This window comes from Alosa pseudoharengus, unplaced genomic scaffold (genome assembly GCF_046254945.1).
Source record: "Alosa pseudoharengus isolate Yale_2024_CS ecotype anadromous, Long Island Sound unplaced genomic scaffold, YU_APseudo_1.1 YU_APseudo_1.1_scf_19, whole genome shotgun sequence".
NCBI classification, from domain to species: Eukaryota; Metazoa; Chordata; class Actinopteri; order Clupeiformes; family Clupeidae; genus Alosa; species Alosa pseudoharengus.
The window spans coordinates 37207444-37222143 of NW_027468657.1; the positions used below are offsets into that span (position 1 = coordinate 37207444).

The window sequence follows — 14700 nt, forward strand, 5'->3', positions numbered from 1 at the left end:
CAATGTGACACATTACATTTAGGAACATACACTTACAGTCATCAAGAGTTCGGTTACATTCTTACAGGTTACAAACACTTATGACATTACAATGCAATCTGAATACATTCATTTAAACAGTTTTGAGACATACAATTCTCTAAGTACATAATTCCCTAAACTTTACAATATCAGGCTACTAAAGTACTTGTATTGATAAATTTCATTCATCGCACTTTATTATTTATTATGAGGTCATTGTTTGCAGTTATGGTTCATTTTCCATTCTTTTATTCACATTCAATAATCATCAAGTATTCCTGAGGTCAGGGTGATCTGGTTTAGTAATCCTGCACATTGTTCAACATCTGCTTCAACACATTCATTCACTTCCACGCTTTCAGGTGAACTTAGTAGGTTGGTTAGGTTGCAAGGTCATTGGTTTAACATTACGATTCAATTCCTGGTCAGTTTTTTTCCTAATTTGTCTAATCATATTTTCTAGATCAGAGAGATTACCTTGATAGCTAGCGCTGAATCTAGCCTTTCTGCGTTTTCGCCTTGTAAGACGTATTGATTTTGTGCTACCGCTCTGGGGTCCATACGGTCGGTGTTCTGGCAACACGTCAAACTTTAGTACCTCCTAGTGGTCCAAGGTCACCAAATATATTGTGTGTCCTCGGGATGGGGTCCTAAGTCCATATACCAAGTTTTGTTTCGCTACGCGAAAGCATTGCTGATATATGAGCCTACATCCTGTGATTATAGCACCCCCACAGTGGTAAAAAGACTCCACATTTATTGTGTGTTCTTAGGATGGGAAAACATATAAACACAGTGGGTGCCTTGCAGCTTCGATGCTTGGCCCCCAATAATAGGAAAATGTACAAACACAATGGGTGCCTACACTGCTTGGTCCCAAATAATAGGAAAGCGTAAATATACAATTGGGCTTTGCTACTGGCCCCCAATAAGAAAAGGTAGAAACAGTAATGATGCGTCGCAGCTTCACTGCTTGGCCCCCAAAATGTGCCAAATGACTTGAGTGATAGGGAGAAAATGTAGTGTTGAAAGCCACAATCAGAATAATAGCTTGAGGATTTTGAAATTAAAAAAGCCTATTTTCTTGGATGGAATTGCTCATGAAGGAAGTAATTGGAAGAGGACACACTCAACTATTCATATACGGTGGAATTGTTTGCAACAAATCAGTCTTGACCAATAGGGACAAATTTTAGTGTATAAAAACTGCAATGAGAGAAATAGGCCATGGGAGTTCTAATCGAAAACAAAGCCATTTTATGCGATGGGGGTTTCACATGGGGGGTTGTCATTGGAAAGAAGAGCGAGTGTAGTTTCGGAATGTGTTGAAACAGCCGATGCAAAGGACATTATGGGATGTGTGTAGCTGTTCAAGTGCTGAAATTCTGCAATTTCACAAATACAAATTATATGTTCTAAGGGGTGGAAAGGTCACATTTCCAGGATAGAATTTCACAAGTGAGGTGTCATTGGAAAGAGGAGAGAGTGTAGTTTCAGAATGTGGTGAAAGATCCCTTGCAAAATCCTTCATGGGCTATCTGTCCCTGTTCAAGTGTTGAAATTCTGCAATTTCACAAATACATATTATATTTTCAGAGGGGCTAAATATGCAATTTTCCACCATAGAATTTCACAAGTGGGGTGTCATTGGAAAGAGGAGAGAGTGTAGTTTTAGAATGTGTTGAAAAATCCGATGCAAAATGACATGTAGGCCGTAGGGAATACATTTACTGTAGAAAAACTTCAAAATCTGCTACCAACTACATACCCCCCCAATGTAAAATGAACAAAATTATTTAATAGAAAACATAACACAACATGTATCAAAAGATCCAGCACAGAAAATAAAGAAAAAACTACATAATCTGCCACCCTCTACATACCCCCCCCCCCCCCCTCTAAATTACCAAATTATTTAATAGAACACAAAAGGCAACATTTCTCAAAACATTCGGCAGTGGAGTCAACAGAAAAAAGATATACAGGCTTTTGAACGTCTGTGAACAATGCCTGTTTATCTGCAACAGGCACATGCCTGTGTTTTCGCGGATTTGCGGTCAACACTGGCCCCTTGTGGACGAGGTAGAAAATTGCATTATTTAAGGTGGAACGGAACATTAACTCCCCCGCGATCTGAAAGTGGTCTCCCCCGCGGATCTGAAAGTGGTGCTAACTTCAGCCTCGTCTCCAGAGGCAAAGTAAACAGTCCAGCCAGTTAACATGAAAGCCAGTTACCGTATAACACCCCCCTCCGACTGATGTATTGGCTGTTCCAGTAGTTTATATTTTCCTGTTAAGATTCTGCCCAGCTGTATACTCTATTTATCCTGTTAGTAACAATGACCTCCTCATCCTTGTCCCCCTTCTCCAGAGTACTACAGGAGCTGCTCATAAGAGAGGTTCCTGGATCCGCCTTTGCGCACTGCACCGCGTATTGTAGTGGTAAACTGCACCTCACAATATTGATTGAATCACTTGCTTGTAGTGGTTGTGTCTATGTGTGTGCGCGTGTGTGTGTATGCATTTGACTGTAGGCACCAGAGTCCAGAGCACGGTTGGTGAACTTCACTCTTATCCCGGACAGGTAACCTACCTTGACAGCGAATCAGTATTGTCCTGTTACATTATTAATAGTATTGTCCCTGGTAGCAGCCAATACCAGTCCTGGTCTCCCCCTTTAGGCCAGTCCTTTCCGTTTGCATCCATTGTGCCTCTATCATGACTGTGTGGCTCTTTTAATTATATTATTGCCTAATAAAGTGCTGTTATTTTTCTACTGAAAGCACGTCTCTGTCTAGTTCATCTTTGGTGCATTTCTATGAACTTGCCTGAGATCAGGTATTCAGCAGTTAATGTGCAAAGTATATCTTGGTGTGAGAGGCACCAGGTGGCATAGTCAAGAACCTTTAAGCGTAGTTCTTGTCGAAGTTTCACAAATGTCACACTGGTCTCTTATATTGTCCATTTTTATTGCTGGTCTCTAGACTTTATCCTTGGACTTATTTGCATTACCACCATGACACACCTCATAGAGCACCTTACCACTGCATATTGAAACACAGGGAGAGCCTCATGCTTACATCCTTCGTACATTCACGTGGATCCTTGATTTAGTATCTTTTACTGTCCTTATTAGTGGATTTGTTATTTTATCATCCTGTATGTTGTGATGTCTTAAGCTACTGGGACCTTGAATTCCCCTTGGGGATCATTAACGTATATATCTATCAATCTATCTGTTATGTGCCTTCCTCCAATTTCCTGTGGTGGATTTAAAAATGAAAACGTTGCACACTGTGCTTTCATTTACATGACATTTTTTAAGGAATAACCGTTAAAACTGACAATGCACAGGGTCTTGTCATTCACCAGTTCCACAGTTTGATCCATGTCAAGCACATGCCAGTTCAGTCAAATAGGAGATCATCAAATCAGGGAAAAGCAGAACTTCACTGATTTTTTAGTACACAAGTTAAACCCAAATATAGTCTGATAAACAATACAATACAGCTGTTTCGAACGAAAACAGTAGAGGTCAACTACATTTCTTCTATCCCAGATTCATCTGATCCATCCAAGTAAGTTCGTTAACTCAGAATAAATTTCATAGATTTAGGTGGTTCTCAAAGCTAAAATATAGATTTTTGCGACAGTTTGTTCTTATTAATTTTTTGCATCAATATTTAAAATAAATGAAGGTCATGTAGGGAGTTTGGTGCCTCATAACATTGATATAAGATAAGATTCATACCAAAACCTAATATGATTCTCTACAACCTTCAGGGGCTGATACATGAAACGTGGCCTGTGGACCATGCGAAAACTAGTTTTTCGTGAATATCTCAAAAAGTAAAGGTTTTAGGGCCTATGCTTGTTCATAACACTAATATAAATGTGGTGTTTCTGCATATTTTAAGCCCAACACCAACTTTCCTTCAGGAGCTGAGATACATAATTATGGGTCTACAAAGTGGGCATGGCCGTTTCAGGGCCTTCCTCTACCTAATTTTTTTTGGGCTCCTTGCATTTTTTTGTTTATTAGGCCCTAAATGAACAGAAAAACATTGGCTCAAAAATGTTAATCTTTTTCTGCAGCCATTTGCCCTAAACTGACCAGACTAGTACCGGGGTACCACTTCCTCGATGTAGCGCTTCTAGTTTGTTGAGCTGCTTGGCGTGGTCTATGCCACAAAACAAGCTTGTCAAGCAAGGCAGTGTCTACATGTGAATCGGGTTCCTGCACAACAAATAAGGGAGTCACACACAAAATACTTATTTCACTTTAATGTTGCCTACAAGCAAGCAAAACAATGCTTTGAAAACATCTGTTTTTGCTGGAAGGGCAAGGAGGTAACAGGACAACAGCACAAAGATTGACTCGGGGGTAGGACTAATGTTATAAGAGTATTAAAATATGTAAAATTCTATTTTTCAGAGTGTCAGATTGAATTTACGAAAGCACCCATCTGCTTTAAAGGACAATTCCGGCGCAAAATGAACCTAGGGGTTATAAACACACTTGTACGAGTTCGACCGTTCGCTGGGATTTATTTTCATGCTAGTCGAATGTGACCAGTTTTATTGCAAACCGCTAATTAGCGTTTAACGCTAGCCTTCGGGGCACACGTCCAGTAGAAAGAAATCCCTATTTCAATACCACTAACAAGGCTCAAAATAGCACCACACTTACACAGTAGCATAATGAGGGTCTCTACATGTAAACCGAAGCATTGAGAACTTTGTAAGTGTACAGGCAGTTTATTAAAAAGAAACACATTACCGTTCACGTCTGGTTGTTCACATATACAGGCAGGCGATGTGAACTAAAATCAAACGTAATTTGCTCAATATAGGCCTATCAGAAATAATAGCTCCGATGTAACATAACTTGTATAGTGTACTTACTTAGTGGATGTCCATCTGGTCTCTCTGGTATGGATCGCCGCCTCCAATTTCTTTTCGGGACATGGAAAAAAGTTTCAACTACAGCCCTGTTTATAAATGAGGGGAAATCTTCAGACTCTACAAAACACTGCGTCTCTTGGGGATCGCGACGCAACAGGTCCCACTCCATGCAACACAGGCACTCCTCTTCGGTGGCTATAGCTTCACAATGTCTGCAGGTAGCCTACAGTTTCCAGAAGTGCGAGGCTGTGTGCAGCATTGACTACAGGTAGCTCTCTCTCTCTTTCACGGAGCTCCGCAGCTCTTCGTTGGTAGGCTATATTCCGACGTCCAATAAGGGTTCATCCTCGATGTCTTCAAATTCATTCAAATAGCCTGCCATCTCTTACGTCTCCTGTTGCGTTCAGTGCTTCTCTTTTGCACAGTCCTTTCTTTCAGCAACAACGTTTCACACGAGATTCACTTCACATCCCAGAGTTTCGTTTTCCCAAGGCGCCTGCCTGTATGTGAACCAGACGTGAACGGTAATGTGTTTCTTTTTAATAAACTGCCTGTACACTTACAACGTTCTCAATGCTTCGGTTTACATGTAGAGACCCTCATTATGCTACTATGTAAGTGTGGTGCTATTTTGAGCCTTGTTAGTGGTATAGAAATAGCGATTTCTTTCTACTGTATGTGTGCCCCGAAGGCTAGCGTTAAACGCTAATTAGCGGTTTGCAATAAAACTGGTCACATTCGACTAGCATGAAAATAAATCCCAGCGAACGGTCGAACTCGTACAAATGTGTTATTAACCCCTAGGTTCATTTTGCGCCGGAATTGTCCTTTAACACTGTATTTTACACCATATGGTCTGCATGCTTCAGCCTTTGGCAAGCTCAGAAGGGGGCAACAAGCAACTTGAGAGTGACGTGTTGGAGACTTTTCATTGGCAACAGTAGGCTTGCAACTTTGAGACCGGCGGCCTATTAATTAAACCAACCAACAATATAAAATATGAAGAATTGCTATTTTCTTTCATTGAGTTAAATCGAAACAATGTCTTCTAGTGCTCGTGGACTGATAGCCTACAGACAAATGTATGTATAAGAATGATTTCCCACGGTTCTGTGATTTTCTAATGAGTTCCTGTGACACAATGTTTTACACCATTGACTGAAAAAAATAGCTCCATCATTAGGTTTATCCATCATAACGAACAGGCATGTCACAGAAATCTTCTCAGTAGCAAAGGATTGTCACACACTAAAGAGTTGGTTGTCCTTATGTTGTTAAAATTGAAACATTCTTTTAAAATACATTTTAAAATGTTCAAATTCAATAAAATGTAGCAACCTAGCATCCCCTGCACTGAACATTCAAAGGACAAATCAAGAGCAGTTCATATCATATCATCATATCATCATCATCATCATATTTATTCTCACTTTGACCTCTGAGGTCAGCTAGAGGTCATTGACCTTTGTGATATGAAAAATTAAAATGGGATAAATGGGATTAAAATATGATAAAGATATAAACTAATTTCATTTATAACAACAATACCACTCTTAGAGGTCAACATCAGTGGGTCAAGGCTGACAGAAAAAAAAGTCCTAATAATGATAATATGATAAACAAACATCAACAAAAAAAACAGTTCAAAGGGAAATGTGTACTAACTGAACTGATTCTAAAAGATAGATAGATAGATACTTTATTGATCCCCAAGGGGAAACAAATCACCATAGTACAATGACATTTGTTGTAAAGGCCTTGACCTTTAGGGATGACAAAAACGTAGGGCTAGGCCTCCTCTGGACACTGATTTAGTCACTGCAGTCACCAGAACAGGTGCACAGTGATTGTAAACTTTAATGCTGTCTTTTTGCATTTACAGTTCCCCATACAACCATTTTTGCAACCACAATGCAGAAGGTCATAACAAGCAGTACTAGCAGATCTTGCCTCATCTCCAATCATAGTGTGTTACAAATTATATGATAATGACTAAATAAAATCAGAATGATCATTGTGTTTAAAGAAACCGGATTTCTAAAGATTTAAAAAGATTTATATGTATGCCCATTGGCGCCAGTATTCAACGCCATTTAGCGCAAAGACAGTGCCCAGTTCATCAAAACCAACTAAAAGGGGTCATGATCCTACCCAATCAACAATGTTACATAGTGCGATATCAAACAGTCCAGGCACGCATTGGCATTGTGTTGCTTCAATACATTCATACGTAAAATCCTACATCACATTAACAATTAAAACAATTATGTTAAACTTTAAATGTGGCAGCCATTACATTTGGTATTTTGTTTTGTCCCCCTGTATCAAGAATAACTTACTGGACTATATCATGTTTTATATTTTAAAGTTTGAACATGACCGAATGCAATCAAATTAAGTAAATTACTAAATTGTTGTTTGATGGCATATTTTTGGTTTAAAGATGCAGCTCTTGAATGGCATTGTTTCATCAGTGTTTTTTTTTTTTTACCCCTAACCTGTAACAGCCTTTGCCAGAAATGTGTTACTATTCATTGTGATGCTGTGTACTGGTCCTCGTCTGCACACATTTGTATGTAAAGGAGGTTTGGATTTTATTGTTAGGCTAATTTATAAAATGATGTTCGGATTGCTATGTTCCTTATGAACACTAAAACACTGCTCTGGACACTATTGTGGTGACAATATACCAAAATAAAGCCAGCTTATATGAACCAAAATAAAACAAATGCCTGGCATTACAGCTTGGTACAATATTTATATAATATATAATAATAATCCTGTATCACATACAAAAATCTGCTTTTGAGGCGCATATGTTCCCTGAGGCTATGTATATCCTGCTACTGCTTATATATATTGAAGTAGGAAGTCAAGCACACAGCAGCTATTTTCCACACCTCTATTGCTATTTGACCATTTTACCAAGACACCAAAACCCTAAGCCCCTTTCAAACATAAAGTAGGCAGGGCTGCACCTAACCAGTATGCACACAATGATTAGCTAACATGCTATTCCCATCACTGACCAGGTACTGTTGTTCACTGACAGTGACACTAGTCTATATTTGAGGTCTGACCATAAATTGAGGAGTCAGCAGAGGCGACTGGAGGGGCTATAAATTGACACCACCCTTATCTTTCTCGCCACACCCCCATCCCCACCCCTTCCCATCTTGTTCCATCTTAGTAGCTCTAGCATTTTAAGCTCCACCCCCATTTCTGATCCACTGCAGATGTCAGTCTCTCAATGACTGAAGTCATGAGAAAGATCTGTGAATGCTTTAGCAGTGAGAGGGGGTGTCAGACAAGGATACTAAGGGTGAAGCCCCTGCTGCAATCTATTTTCACTCTTTCAGCCTCCCCTGGAATTAGTATCATTGGTGGTGGAAAGTTGTGGGTAAGGGTCTTGTAGATTTTACTATTTGGTGTATTTTTATATTTCTTTGTTATAAAGATTAGATAGATGGAAGGGTAAATACTTAGTGAACTGTGACGGACAGTCGTCTGAGCATGACAATTTCAGTGCACAGGATCAACTTTGAGTGGCTGTATGAGATTTGCTTTTGATTCTAGGAGTGGTTACACTGCGCAGATCTGTATTGCATGTGAGTTCAAGCATTAAGCATTAGGTTTAACTTAAGGTCTCAAAATACTTAAAGTAGTTGCAATACTTTTTTCCTTTTGATAAATGATTTGCTCTTTATTTCTCCTAAAGGGGGTAGGAGAAACAGGTCAGAATTCAGTACTCAAGCTTCAAGAGCTGACACAAATCTTCTTATAGTGTTATGCTCTAATTTTGTGCTTGACAGTTTTGGAGTTACTTAATCACTAACCTACTTTGCATATTTTTTACTGTTGTTAATTGTTATATTTCTCTCTTGTGATGCTTTGTAGAACTACACATAGCAGAAACTGCAGGGAGATTTATCTGTCCACAAGTGTTTCTAAATTCACCACACCATTGGTGAAACAAAATTAGACTAGCATTTGTCTCAAATTTCCCCTGCCCCCATTTGCTGTCTCACCCAGTATATATAAGTGGCCTCGTCCTCTGTTGAAGGAAAGACATTGGATCCTCCAAGTCAGCCTTGGAATAACGCAATGGTTGAATCACAAATGGCTTTGGAAATATCACATTTTCACAAATATGTTTTGTGAGAAAGGGTGGACAGCAAGAAAAAGCAGACGCATAAGTTGTACAGTGCGCTGAATGGAATTAAAACATTTCCATACTTGATGTAATGTGAAATGTGTTGACTATAGTGCCTGCCTTGGAATATACCATACAAACATTTGGCAAATTTCAGAAGAGGCCATTGAAGCCCATTTCCAATGCCCCTAAAACACAGGCACACAAATACAATTGCTAATCTGGCATAGACGTGTATTTATTTGGAATTGAGTAAACAATTGCATTTAAAACCTTTGTTTACAAGATTGTTACACTTCTAAAACGATTTGGAAAGAGTTTAATGCACCAATTTAAGTTTAATTTCACTGCTAGTTATGCCCCTGCTGGAAGTTGTAAGTCAATTAACCTTTTCCAGACCCACTCTCAATAACAATTGAGAAGGTCTGTTTGCTAACGAAGTGCATACTGCAAAAACTGCTTATCTAATAAAATCTAACCTTAATCTTATATCAAGATAAAAACATCTAGTTGATATTATTTTTAATATGAGCTTGACTTCTTTTAAGACATCTCATCCTGAAAACAAGCAAATTTGTCTGCCAGTGCGTGGAGTAAATTTGTCTTGATACGACTCCTTAAAATAAGTTAAAGAGAAACTATGCCGCTATGGCAATTTCTGCTCAGTTTTCTCACTTTTTGCTCGCAGGTTTCTCTGCAGAGCTCCCCCTACAGCCTACACTTTCTGCTTCTTTTCGCTGGCTCTGCCATGACAAATGATTGAGAACCTCCATCGCTACCTTGTTCTAGCCGGTGTCTGGCGTGTATTTGCAGTAAAGCAATTCGTTACATCGCGAGGCTGCGAGGTTTTCTGTCTCTGAGGCCGTCGACCTGCCGGCCCAAAGTTGCAAGGGTGGTTTTTTTCACTCACAGGCGCTAGGGGGAAGCGAGACGGCCACCATTCAACCCAAAAAAAAGTCATATAACCATTTTAATGACTCTGAAGCTGTTCAGTTAAGGTAAACTAAGCTAAAAAACGGCATAGTTCTCCTTTAAAGTCTTCTTACATGAAGTCAAAATTATCTTTTGAGAGAGTACTAGGTAAGTCTCTTCATACTTAAAACAATACCAAATAGATTTTTTGATCTTAATATAAAATAGTGCAGTTCCAGGCATAGGACATAGAAGTCCTAGTGATTCTCGTAAAAGATCAATCAAAGTAACACTAAAGTCCCATTCCTGTGCCCTTTAATTTAATTCAAATACTGGCTTCGGCTTAGCCACTTGGTTTCCAAGACTGTGTGTGAATCAGATGTTTTTGACCACACACACACATATTAGACTACAGTAAGGGCTATATTTTGACAGTCTGGCGAACTGGCTGTTGAGAACACTTACCAACTGTGCCGTAAGTGGAGCCGTAAATCGTTAATAGAGGTGACCCATAGATATATACACTAGATGTCGCCTTCTGCTTCTCAGCATGCGTCAACACCGCCGCCATCTTTGTACAGGGATCTGAAGCGCTAAACTAGTTCTCCTGTATTGTCAGCGTTACCTATTTAGTGACGTTTGGCCATCCCCAGCGATAGAAAACCTTTTTAGCGATTAGCGACAAATTTGGGAACTTCTCACAATGATGGCAGATCGGCTTCTTTGTTGTTGAAACGTAAGAAAATCACCTTTCTCATGGCTTTGTCATTTATGAATTCAGCAACATCTCGTTTGCCCATGGCACTGACCCATGATTATAAAAGTAACGACTGGCGTAGCCTATGTAGTAGCAGAGGTAAATGTTCTACAGATCTACAGCAACTTCTGGTGAGATAACAACTTACATGAGTAAACGAGACGAGGGGTATGTGGCCTCAACTAGAGCCTGTCTAGAAGAGCCTGTTTACTTTCATTGTATCGAACCTGGTTGCAGTTTACTCATTGTTCCTCTAGGGGCCGCCGCTAGCTAGTGCAGAATGAATGGGAGTCTATGGGGCTAGACGGGTAAAATGTATCTTTATTATCGTCTTAAGCTTAGTTTTCTCTAGACTCAACCATAAATACATGCCTGTCAGTTGGAACAACCCAAAAAACTAGATAATTGCTTGAGATTTTGACGGTTTATGGTGATTTTATTTTCGCTAGATCTTTGCCCAGATTGACGCTAATGCATTATAGAGGAGTGGATCACTGAAGCAAGATGGCGTCTCGATTGACGCATTCGTTCCAATGAACAGCAGTAGTCAAGGCGACATCTAGTGTATATATCTATGGAGGTGACCAAAGAATTTCTCTGGATAGCGCGACTGCGGTAAGTGTTCTTAACAGTCTTCTGTAATAAACACTGCGTTCGCTATCTAGGTTGCTGGTGTTTCGTTTTATGTGTAGAGACCCTAAGCAAGCTACTGACGAGGTTTGGTGCTGTTTTGAACAATATTACTAGTTAAAAAAAGGCCATTTGGGAAGCGTTTAGCTTACTGCCCATAGCTACTCCACTGTTTGCTATTTGGGGCTATTGCAAAGATCGCTAATGTGTCGTCATCCTGACGTATTCCCAGTGGTGAACGCAAAGCATTTTGGGAATCCGCGGCACAAACAACAAGTAGGAAAACGCGCCTGACTCGATTGCATGGAGGGAAGTGTTCAAGATGCCGTCTACCTGCTGTGTTATAAACAGTAATAGTCGTTCTCACGATAGAAGTGGCATAAAGCTTTTACGGAATATCCTATTATCGTTTCCCAGCGTGGAAAAAATAATAGTACAAGCCATGTTTCAGAGGTGACAAAAAGGCAGTGTCGTGGCATGAATATAATTAAAAGTTAGCGTGATAACAGAATATAATCCTACAAAATGCAGCGGGCTAAAGAAAACATTGTCGGACCATACCGCCTAAAACTAAATCATAATGCAAAGACGAGGTATGACGAGAAAATAAAAGGGAATCAAAGGACTGGATCCTTACGAGCATAGCGACTGGTCAGGGAACGTCAACCTGTTACCCAACTTCTAGCACCCATATACAACTACATTATATTAAGTGCGTACACACACGAAGTACGAACTACCTGTGCCATTAGTTGATTCACAGCCCACCGACAAAAACAAAAAACAAGCACGAAAAAAGACAATAAAAACACCATTGGCCACACTGCAGCCAGGAATCTTGTGGTGCTTTTGCAGACAGCCAAGTTGGTTAGATAGATAGATAGATATATACTTTGGTTGGTTGTTACTACTTTACGTTATGCAATTGTGTTCATGCAACCAAAGAACACTGATTTTGCACAATTCTTTCTGTTATCACGCTAACTTTTAATTATTTTCATGCCACGACACTGGCCTGCTACGCTAGCCCATGTAAACGAGCCAAACTTTCCCACAATTCTTTGCGTTCTGATGACGTTGCCGTCCATTTGGTCACATGTCTTAGCGATCTCCAGGCCAAGCTCTGTTGGTTGATCAACGAAAATTACTGTCTCCAAGGCTTATTTGATGTTTTAATGCAGAAAAACACCCTTCAGTCAATTTTCGCTGGAATTACACTTTAACTGTCATTACCAATTTGCAAATGATGGCGAATAACTACTCATTGTGAGACGTATTTCGTAATATCTTTATTAGAATTATGTTTCCAATTGTAATCGTGTAATTTGTTTTGCATGGATGTGTGCTGGTGCACATTCCTGTGGACGAGAGAAGCAGGGTGTAGTTGTGCACCCGCCCATATCACTGTTGATAATGCACTCTTAAAATAACATATAACTCGCCACGGATTTCTGACCAGGTTTCCCTTCGTCAGTAGCGCAATGCATTTTAGGTAGTGTACGATAGCGATTTTTAGGTAATGCTCCCCTCCTTAGGTCGTTAATTGCCACACCCCTTGGCGCGTTGCTCAATAAAAGAGACGGGCATAGTGAAAAACTACTATAGGAATTGTGTTTGGATAATAATCTGCTTTGCGCCAGGTTTTGCGTCGAGAAAATAGGGCCCTAAAATGTCCATTGGGTGCAATATTAAAGAAGCCCTATGCCGGTCTTGTTATTCCTTCGCTGTTTCTGGGTTTTAGCCGGATTTGGGCTCGCATTTTTCACGACATAGCTCCCCCTGCAGCTTCGGTAGCAAGTGACTGCTACTCTAAACCCACAATAGCTAGCGAGCTAGCCATCAAGAAACCAAGCTAAACACATACAGGGCTCACAATAAAACGGTCGAGCAAACACATTGTTCAAGAGACTATCAAACCACATTACAAAAACAAAGTTCACCCAAGGGTAGGCTACTTACAATTTCAACAGCAACAAAGCCAAGTTGGCGTCCGTTTTGCAGTCTTCTTAGAAACTACAATCTAACTACATTTTCGAGGCGCGATTGGATACTTCCGCTGAGTCACATCCGGATTTCTTTGGACCGGGAACAGAAAGTTACATATTCGTTTTTTTCCGCGGAGAAGCGATAGGGGGAGACGAAGCACCCACCAAACGTCCCAGAAAGTGTTGTAGAACAACCTGCATAATTAAGGTCATTTTTGCTAAAATTGTTGCATAGTGCTTCTTTAATATTTTTGTAATAGATAAAATATTTGTGAAAGCGTATAAAATATTTGTTTGTTATTTTTCAGACTTTATTGCTTAATGTTTTTACTTGCTTATATCAGGTATGCCAACATTGTTATCATTTCAACTGACATCGGTGTCTCCAGTGTCTCTCCAGGAAGGTTGGGTGCGAAACTCTAATATATTAAGATGATGTGGGCCTCTAACATTCTACTACTGGCAAAAATGTTAATGAGTCATGGAAATGAAGATTTTATATTGTATTATGAACTGTTTGTGGTGTTTTGTTAAGTTAAGAGATAAGGTTAAGAGTTGTGATATGAGTGTTAGAATTGACAGGTTCCTATTTTCGCAAAACCATGGTGTAAAGCATATTATTATCCCGACGCAAAGAGTATTCCTATTGTACACTCGAGTTTTTCGCCATGCCCTTCTCTTTTATTGCACTATGCGCTCAGCAGTGTGCACTTAACAAACTAAGGTGTGGTCTGGCGCATTATCTAAAATTCGCCACTGTGGCATTATGCCATTGACCAAGAAAAACCTGGTCTATAGTAAAAGGCACAGCTGAAGCACAGCTGAAAACATCACGACATGTAAGCAGCAACTCCTCTGCCTCCTATCCTTAGGTTTTTTATTCAGTCATTCTAACATTATTGGTGTAAGTGTTGCTTTTTTCAGGCTATGTTTTCGATGGTAACCCGTTGTCAGTCAATAGTGAAAGTAATTAACTGTGTATAACGGTTTGCCTATGAGTTCAAATTATATTCGAGTGCAGATGCGTGTAGGCTATACTCTGCTTTAGTAAGTTTTAGTAAAGCATGGTTTAGTGGAATACATGTTCCATATGGTCTCGCGTGCAAGCAGAATCCTTCAACTGCGCCACTGACTATCAAAATACCGTGCTGTTTGAAGTTGCGCTGTTTGCGTTTTAGATGCTAATAGTGGCAGGCGGATGCATCTGGGTATAAATGCAGGGTTTATCGGTATTCTTTTAGACGTCTCTTAAAGGGGAAATCAGGTGTAAAATGGATTTTGGATATGCCTAGTATTATAACGAGTTTGAACGTTCATTGTGGAGCAAAGAAACGCTA

The 14700-nt window shown here is 39.8% G+C and overlaps 1 protein-coding gene across 2 annotated transcripts in view; it reads left to right on the top strand.

Moving 5' to 3' along the window:
* The first annotated feature begins 8224 nt into the window (after window positions 1-8224).
* The window catches only part of myot (myotilin), a 215740-nt gene continuing 209264 nt past the window's right edge, over window positions 8225-14700 (top strand). For both annotated transcript variants that reach the window (XM_076292652.1, XM_076292651.1), the window contains exon 1: window positions 8225-8326. The gene's annotated coding sequence lies outside the window, so the exon portion shown is untranslated. The remainder of the gene's footprint in view (window positions 8327-14700) is intronic.